This window comes from Telopea speciosissima, chromosome 7 (genome assembly GCF_018873765.1).
Source record: "Telopea speciosissima isolate NSW1024214 ecotype Mountain lineage chromosome 7, Tspe_v1, whole genome shotgun sequence".
In the NCBI taxonomy this organism is placed as follows: domain Eukaryota; kingdom Viridiplantae; phylum Streptophyta; class Magnoliopsida; order Proteales; family Proteaceae; genus Telopea; species Telopea speciosissima.
Genome location: NC_057922.1, coordinates 8,619 through 17,040, shown reverse-complemented (window position 1 = coordinate 17,040; position 8,422 = coordinate 8,619). Strand labels below are relative to the sequence as shown.

Sequence of the window (8,422 nt, the reverse complement as noted above, 5' to 3'; positions counted from 1 at the left end):
CGTACATACACCCCTAGGTGATCATCCATCCATCCATCCATCAATAAGCCTTAATCCATTAATCTTCTCCTTGGACCTACGGACCCTGTATATATAGGAGGCAGCAGCTATGAACCTATACAAAGTTGTAGTATATTGTACAAGAAACACCCTGATCGATTAAGCCTTATTCATCCCTTAATCTTCTCCCCTCAGCTAGCTAGCTCCTTGGACTACCTGCCGCGGAGACCGTAATGCACGTACATACGCAAACAGCTATCCTTGATGATGGCTGCTGCTGCTGCTCACCCCATTGTTAATCTTAATTGTTTCTCCTTCTTGATCTTTGTGATCATTCTTATCCTCAGTGCCATTAATATTACATCAGCAATTCCACGAGGTCGATGGGAACTCCTCCAGCAAAGCATTGGCATATCAGCTATGCACCTGCAGCTGCTCAATAATGATCGCATCATCGTCTTCGACTGCACCGACTTCGGCCCTTCTAGTCTCTCTTTGCCTGATGGCATATGCCAGAATGACATCAATGACTTCATCCTCCAAGATGACTGCACCGCTCACTTCGCAGAGTATGATGTATTTAATAATTCCATATGCCCTCTTATGCTCCAAACCGATACCTGGTGCTCTTCCGGTGCCGTCTCCCCCGACAGCACCCTCATACGGACCGGCAGATTCAATGACGGTGGTCGTACCGTTAGGATTTTCTAGCCCTGTGCTACTTGCGACTGGCAAGAGTTTCCAATTGAACTCAGTGCATCACGTTGGTATCCCACCAATCAAATACTACCTGATGGACGGGTCATCGTGATCGACGGGCAAGAGAACAATTACGAGTTCTATCCCAAATCCCTATCCATATCCTCCGCAATTACTAGTCTATTCCCCATAACTTTTCTAGAACAAAACAGTAATCTCTCTACCCTTTTGTTCACCTCAACGTGGATGGCAACTTATTCATCTTCGCCTACAATCAGGCAATCTTATTCGACTATACCACTAACTCTGTTATCACAACTTTTTCGGCAATTCTAGATTATCAGCCTCGGACCTACCCATTCACGGGCTCCTCTGTTCTTCTCCTACTAAGGAACTTATTACAACAATCAGTGGAAGCTGAGGTCCTCATCTGTGGTGGAGCTCCATGGGGGTCATACCAGGATGCCACCTCAGGGAACTTCACCCAAGCCCTAAACACATGTGGCAGGATCCGAATCACTGACCCGAATGCGACATGGACCATGGAGACAATGCCCCTCCTTAGAGTGATGGGAGACATGACCTTACTCCCCAACGGCCAAGTCTTGATCATCAACGGTGCCGCAAGGGGTCTTGCCGGTTAGGAACTTGGCAGAGATCCAGTGTTCTACCCGATGTTGTATCGATCGGATAACAAGAACGGGTCTCACTTCCAAGTACAAAACCCAACTACCATTCCACGTCTACCATTCCACCGCAGTCTTACTCTATGATGGTCGAGTTCTAGTGGGAGGAAGCAATCCCCATCACTACTACAACTTCACCGGCGTTCTTTATCCCACCGAATTAAGCTTAGAGGCATTCTCACCTCCTTATTTGGATTCTAGATATTCGGGATTACAGCCTACCATCACCTCCCCACCCTCACATACTAGGCTAAGTTATGGGCAACGTTTTTCATTATAGTTCTCGATAAACGGGTCGAACGTGAACAGGAGGAGGATAGGGGTGACAATGGTGGCCCCATCTTTCATGACCTACTCCAACTCCATGAATCAGAGGCTGTTGGTGTTGGGTAGTAGCAATGTGTTTGCGGTGAGTTGCTCCTCGTCGTCGTCGTATGTTATGGAAGTGACCACTCCAGATTCAACTTTCCTGGCACCTCCTGGGTATTATGTTTTATTCCTGCTTCATCATGATATACCTAGCGAGGGGATTTGGGTTCAATTAATCTAGTGAATTATATTTATAATATTCTAGTTTTTAACTTCTTCATTAATAATTTACATTTAATTAATTCTTCTTTTTCTGCTCACGAGGTGTTGTATTTATTTCTTAATTGTTTGATAATGTAAATTTTTTTTTTGTTTCATTAATTTGATTTCTATCGAACTCGGGAATGGTAAGACTTCAAGATAATGGCCTAATAGCCCACCTCCCAAGACATTCAGCTAGCAAGGAGGTTCATTCAATTCTATGTATGCATATGTAGTCGTTCTAGCTATGTGTGACCTACCTTGTATTGAATATTATTTGAAAATAAGTTTAGGTTGGACATCGATATACTATCCAAAACGAGGTTGATATTGCTTGCGCGCAGTCCAAATAGCCAAATGCCTTGATCGTGGATTTGGGTCCTCGATAGCGTGCAACACAATGTGTAGCGCACCATCGGACGGCCCACAATGGTTGGGCACACAACCCAACACATAGGCGGGGTGTTGGGCTATGTGCCCAAGCACTGTGGGCCGTGGGATGTGCGCTAGACTTCGTGTCGTGCTACCTTGTCGAGTCAGACCTCTCTGCTACTCCCAAATAGCGGCCACTATCACTATCAAGCCTTTTTTTTTTGACAACCCGTTGAGATCTAACTATCATCTTTTTGAAAACCTGAAAACAATCATCGGGAAAGCTCGCTTCGCTGTGGACTTTTTGAATCAGCCCATTCAGTGGTCCAGTGATTTAGGGTTATCTTTCCCCCCTGGAAATCCTTCGACTTTACTCTCTCTTCCTCCTCTGTCTCTTTCTGTTACACCCACACCCCAGATATCCCCTTATACCCAGGGTAGTTTGGACCTTACCCAATGGGTAATGCCTTATGACCATAGTCAACCCTGATGACCTCGAACTAGAAATACCATAGAAAGATTCCCCTTGAAGCCTTGGAAGTGTGGGCCAAAGCCCCACAATTTTCCTTGAAGTTTGGGCCATGACAGCAGCATCGAAGTTACGAACAGACTCACTCTTGCAGAATTCGCTCGAGGATCCGCCCGTGCTGTTATCAGCCTTTTAGATTATTTTCCTATGGGACCCACATACCCATGTTTCGGACACCCTAGTTGAAGCTTTGGACCATATGGACCCCTACCCTCACCATTGCTTGGTTGAGTGGGCCATGAAGTGGGGCCCACAAGGCTTAACTTAGGTGAAAAATGGGTTTTATATACCCTAGCCTAAACCAAACAGACCCTAGTGGACAATTAAGTCCTATGGACTTAGGAGGGGAAGGGAAGACGATGGAAGCCATGGCAAGATGGCTGGCATTCCCACACCTCCTCCCCAACTGGCCGGACCCAAGGGAGAAGAGATGGAGAGAGTGTCTGGAAGAAGGAAGCTCACCAAGGTAAGCTCCCTCAACCTAGCTCTCCCTCATTTCTCTTTGTTTTTGTTGGATTCTTGAGCTAGGGCTAACCTAGGGTTCTATTTGGGACTCAAGGTGAAGCTCGGCCCTAGTTGGGAGCTCTATTAGATGTTAACCTAGGCCTCTAAGTGCTGCAATTGCAGCCATGGCCAATGAACCCTTGGTTTGAACCTTAATCCCAACCCTTGGACCAATGTGAGACCCAAACCTTGTAGGATCATGGATCCTTGAGGTGAGCCTAGGACCTAGTGACCCTAGGAGGGCTTAGACACCTCTCCCTTGTTCTTGAGGTGCTATGGAGCTCCAAGCGTCAAGCTGGAGCAAAAGCCCTCTGCAATCTCGATAGAGACTGCTGGCGGACGAACGACCTGATCCATCTATCGTGGTACAGCCCGTTAGTCCGCCCAGTATAAACCCTGTGTGTTGGCCTGAGCGGATGAAGGCACGAATTCACCCTGTTTGCCTCTGCCCGAAGCCTGTTGCTCTCGGGTCTGTCTCAGGAAATTGAATGGATGTGGGGGCGGACCCAAGAAGCACATCCGCTCCCTTTTATGATTGTCTTAGGTGTCGAACGGATCAACCACAGGACTCAAGTAAGAAGTTCCGCTCGTGGGTTCGCTCGATCTGGTTTTACGTTTTGACCTGAATGGAGTCAGGGGCAGATTCACCTCCGCTGAGACCTCCCGTGAGTCCGCTCGTGCTGTCTTGGTTGAAATATGATTTTAACCTTATGGGCCCAGTGTGGGACCCTTCTAGGCATGCTTTAATGATTGTTTTTGTATTCCTAGGCTACCTAACTCGATGGTTGGCGGGGAGCCCAGATGAGATTCATGTCAACCACACACGGAGGCGTCCGTGTTAGGTGAGTGGGTTTTGGGTGATTTGTTGGGTTTGAATAAATATTAATATGAAATCTTAGGCATGCTAGTATATATTTATAAGCATGGTGTGCATTGCATTTTATTCAATTGTGAACTGTTGTGAATGTGATAGCATGCTCACCATTATATCGGGCCACGTTGCCGGTACTGGAACCCTAATTTATTTAATTAAGAAAACTGTTGTATGTCATCCTGATCTGGATGTGCCGTGCCGTGCTGGTACCCGGGTACTAGATGGAATGGGACGTTGATGCAACCAGAATACCTCTTGGGACGATAGGACCCTGCATATAGTATATCTGTGGTTAGGATGCTTGCTCCCTTATGCTACGACACTTGCCAACAGGGATTTATGTATTGGATAGTCTGAGCACCTGCGGTCTATGGAGGTGGGAGAGGCCAGGACAGGGGTAGTGATGGCTATCGGGGTTGTCCACTGAGTGGTCATGATGGCTTCTACCGGTGCAGGTTCCTTCGTGATGATTGAGGACTCACTGGGGCGATAGGATAAGTGACCCTCAGTGTTTCTCGAGTTATCACCGTAGCATGTACTTGACCGATAGAATTGTGTGTTAGGTGGAAAATGAATCTAACATTTGCATGCATCATCTTGATTGATATTGATTGTATGCTGTATGTGCATTCCCTTTGCTCCCTCACTAGCTAGTGTAGCCAACCCCGTTGCACAACCCTTTTTAGTTGATTATGCAGGAGGTACTACTTGGATGAGCACTGTTGGATGCGAATCAAGTGGGGCCAGCGGCTGTGACTTGGATGTAGATGTACACCCAAGATTGGTGCCCTTGGGGCAATTAATTGTATTTTATTATTTTTATCTTCATCCCCACATGTATGTATAAACTGTATGTCTATGTATAGGGAGAGTAATGAATGGTTACTTATGTTAGAATTGTAATATGTGTTATCATTAGAGAACCGATGCTCTATAATTTCAAATGATTTAATTTAATTTCGCTTCCGCCAACTCTGTATCTGGAACGGTTTATTCCTTCTTGTACATTCCTTTCTGTTATCAAGATGTGATGACAGGGTGGACTGTGGCTCGGGACACTGTATCTGCGATACTGGTAGGTGTTGGGATGATGTGTAATTGTCCCAGTCATACCCCTATGTGGCAAAATATCTTACATCGGGCATCGGGATAGGGGCATGACACTTTCTCCCGCACAACACCCTCTGTTTCTCTTTATCACACTACCCACAACTTTCACTCAACCCCACCGATAGCGATGACGTTAACCTAGGTTTGACGCTCTGGTTTTCTCTTTCCCTCCCCTGTCCGTACGCACCCCTCTCTTTGCATAGGCATTCTTTCGCTAACCTATCAACCTTACAAACGCAGGAATTTTTATTTTTATTTTCGCATCTTTCAAACACAACTAGGGTTAGGAGACGGAGAGATTAGACAGCTGACCGATCTTGTTATTTCTTCTTCATTTGTCCATCTTTCACGGTCTAAGTCTTTGTCTGATCACAGTTTTATCTTATTTTTCTCTTTCTTTGTGTTAGGGTTTAGATTTTTTCCAGTTTTCATAATTTCGTTGAGCTTAAGCTAGCCCTTATTCCCCTCCTTAGTTGTCTTCTAGGGTTAGGATTGAGATGGAGAAACCAGAGAGTCGATCGATCTTCTTCTTCGTTCTTCATTTCTTTCTCCTTCACGGTTGTCTGTCTTGCTCCGAGTCTTCTACGGTCGAGGTCATAGTCTGATCAACGACTGTAGTATTCTTCTTCTTCTTTTTTTTTGGGGGGGGGGGGGGGAGCATAGTTAGCAATGTAGTATTCCCATAAATGATAAAGGTTAGTCCAAATTAAAATAGTGTGACGACAAGACTACAGCTATTCAAAGTCGCAAGTAATCAACGACGAATATGCTATCAAAGTAATCAGAGTTTAGCTTTATTTGCACAAAAAGCATCCTTCAATGAAGAGCTTACATGCTGTCATGTATTATTTGTAATGACTGAACTGTTTATGTACTGCACTGTCATTTATGCTCTTTGGCTGCTGAACTAAATACAATGTGGGAATACGTGCCAACTGCACCTTTTCTTTTGTAGTCCCATATTCGAATACTTGGAACAAATCTAGAAAATAGATATGCTCTTCTATTGGGTCTTGAATATCTCATTGGCATCTCATTCATTGATGACACTGAAGTTTTCAAGGCAATTACATTAACATATATGTGCATTTGTTAACTGCTTGGACTATTGGAACTCCTTGGTCTTAGAACTTTTTGAGACCCAACATAGTCCAGACAATCCTGTAGCAATTGTTGGCTTGATGGGGCTTCAGGTATGCATAGTTTCAAATAAATGGGGTTGATTAGCGGAATTCAATAGAACTGTAGAACTTTATTATGGTTGCCTAGAACTGTATCGTTGTCTTGCGTACTTAAGAAGTTGAGGAAGGTTGTTCGTTGTTATGGTGGCTTATTTTCTGTTTTGATAATCTAAATATAAACCAAAAATAACTCTGATATTTGGAGATGGTAGGGTTTGCCATATGGTTACTAATTGGATATACATTTTAGATATTATATGGTACATACATCTTTGATATTATACTTTCTCTGAATCTTTGTGCTGATATGGTGCAAGTTCAATTTTTTTTGTAATGCTTTATTCATGTTGGGAAGCCTACAGTTTCTATTGCTTAGGCATTGGGAGATCATTTCTTACATACAAGATGCTATTTGTTTGGCATTTGTTGTCAGTTACATTCATGCTTCTATGGCTCATTTCTGTATTAATTGTGTTCATCAGTTTTTTGAAGGTTTAGTCTTTTTTTTTTTGTGCGGTGCTTTATTTTTTATTTTGGAATATTGATTTCTGAAATTTTTTGTGCTTATTGTGTGTACTTTTTATGTACTGATTCTGCAGATGCCATTGCTTCCTAGTATGGTCGATGGCCTTGGCCAATAACTTCTCCAACGAAGATAGATGTATGCTCATCCAATGTCAAAGTTAAGAATGTTGATGATCTGTCGTACGGAAAAACCTGAAGAAGTTTTGATTGTTGAGGATGAAAATGGGAATATTGTCCGTGAAAGCATGAAAGACGATGATGTGCTTGTTCAATATAAGGTGTGTGCAATCTCCATGTACTGAATTACATCCAGTCAGAAGATATATAGATTATAAGGTTTGCACGTGATTTACATATTTATCAATTAAGTACTGTTGTTAATATTTGGTGTTCAAATTGTTTATATGAACTTATTATGAAATAAATGCGAAATTATAGAATAATCTGCAAACATGTCAAATTAATACTTTGAGATATTATGTTTTTCTTTAGTATATGTTTGTGTGTGTGTGTATATATATGGGTGATGTTCTCTGTGCCTCGCCCAACCTGCACCTGCAGACACATGGGCCCGCATTCGGCGGGGTGATCATTTTGCCCACCCCCATGTGTGTCATGCGCACTGCGCCTCAAGACATGACAGGAACATTTGGCCTATATATATATATATATATATATATATAAATGGTTTGTGAATAATATGAAAGATTACTATGCTTGTCAACTTTTTTCTGGTTAAATACTTGTGCAATGTGAGATAAGATTGGATTTACATTTGGAAGTTCTCTTTTGGGGGCATGTACGTTGGGGTGCGTTTTGTAATGTAAATTATCTTTTCTACTAAGTGGAAGAATCAAATGATTTCAAAACTTTCTATTTTGTTCTTGTTCAACTATTTACATCACTTCTAACCAAATGGGCCCTTAATGATCTTATAAAATGAAAATTATATTCCCTCTAATTACTTATGCACCAATATCTTAATCATAGTATTTATGTGTACCCTTCTGGATATTCTGTAGTATGTTTCTGTTGTCTGTGTTTGATCAGTTTGAAACACTGATCTATTTGTCACATCTTGTTCATGAAGATACTAAACCGCAAGTATTTGAATAACAATACTTTTTTATTGTAAATTCTTCATTTATTCTATTTATTTTCAAAAGTGATTTTGATAAAATTTAATTAAAAGAACGAGATGAGATGTCCAGTAAGAGACACAAAATCACTTTTAGGGTTTATGGGTTAATGGGGTTAATGGGTTTGGGGTTATGGGTTTATGTGTTATGGGTTTATGGGTTAATGGGTTAATGGGTTTATGGGTTTTGGGGTTTTGGAGTTAGGGGTTATGTGTCATGGGTTTATGGGTTTA

General features: G+C 42.5%; 1 pseudogene; it reads left to right on the top strand.

Moving 5' to 3' along the window:
* Nucleotides 1–267: 267 nt before the first annotated feature.
* Nucleotides 268–1,935, top strand: LOC122667241 (annotated as a pseudogene).
* The last annotated feature ends 6,487 nt before the right edge of the window (nucleotides 1,936–8,422 follow it).